Here is a 1130-nt window from a genome sequence, read left to right on the forward strand (position 1 = left end):
GGGGGCAAGAGGAGGCGCTGATGGACTCAGTGCCAGGCAGGTGCCAGGTGCCAAGCAGCTGGTCCGGCCTCCCCCAGGGCTAAAGCAAGGGGCAAGGTCTTCGGGGTAAGATGCCCCTTGAAGAACATATTTACTCTTGTCGGGTTTTGGCAAGTGGGTAAATTGATTTAACCCTATTGTCAGACAGTTGATTGCTCATTTAAAACAATAAAGATTTTATAAGGCATATTTAGGGCCTCACAGCGTTTGTCTCAAGATTGGCTCTGAGCTTGATGTCTGTATTTCTGTGCATATTAAATCTTTATATTGCCACTTATTTGCTCTTAACAGTCCCCATTTAGTGGAGAATCCTGGGGTCTTTTGTGAAAGTTATAAAAATAAGAAGCTGTAAGTCAATCTAGTTCTCTTGTGAAGACAAATCGTATTTTAATGCCTTAACACCAGAAACTGAGTTTCTGAGTTTTTAGGGGCCTAAGAATAAACTCCTGTGCTGTTTCTCCAGAATCTGATCATACTGAGAGTGCAGATTCTAGATCAGACTAAACCTATTAGCAGCTTGCCCTGAGAAATCACTTTAAACTCAGAAAGCCTCAGTTACTTTATCTGTAAAATGAGATAACAAAAGTTGCCACTATGAGAATCAAGTGAGATAATGCAGGTAAAACGCCGAGCCTGGTGTCTAGCAAATTGTAAGAATTCAGCAAAGTTTAGCCACTGTCACCATCATAGTTACTACCAGACCCTTGTCCCTTAGTGGTTGCTGGGGGGAAGGGAGGAGAGAGTCGTGACTGTGACGAGTAGCGTGAGACCCAGTAGACCTGTGTCCTGGTTGTGGGGGTCACGTGACTGTGAGGTGTGCTACAGTGGTGTAGAAATGTGCTCACACTGTAGCACAGCCAACTTCCTGATTGGCTCTGGACTACAGTCACCTGAGAGGCAGCTACTCGGGGAAGCCAGAGGGGGCGGGCGTGGGGTCTCTTCGCAACTTCTTGTGCCTCAATAATTTTCAAAATAAACACTTGTGATGATTTCTTATTTTCTATCCTTGACACCACTGTGTGTTCCCTGTAAAGTTCCCACCACCGGTTCACCTGTGCACCTCACCGAGTCCTGTGCTCTTCTCCCCTGCT

This window comes from Condylura cristata, unplaced genomic scaffold (genome assembly GCF_000260355.1).
Source record: "Condylura cristata isolate star-nosed mole 26May11 unplaced genomic scaffold, ConCri1.0 scaffold00026, whole genome shotgun sequence".
Lineage (NCBI taxonomy): Eukaryota > Metazoa > Chordata > Mammalia > Eulipotyphla > Talpidae > Condylura > Condylura cristata.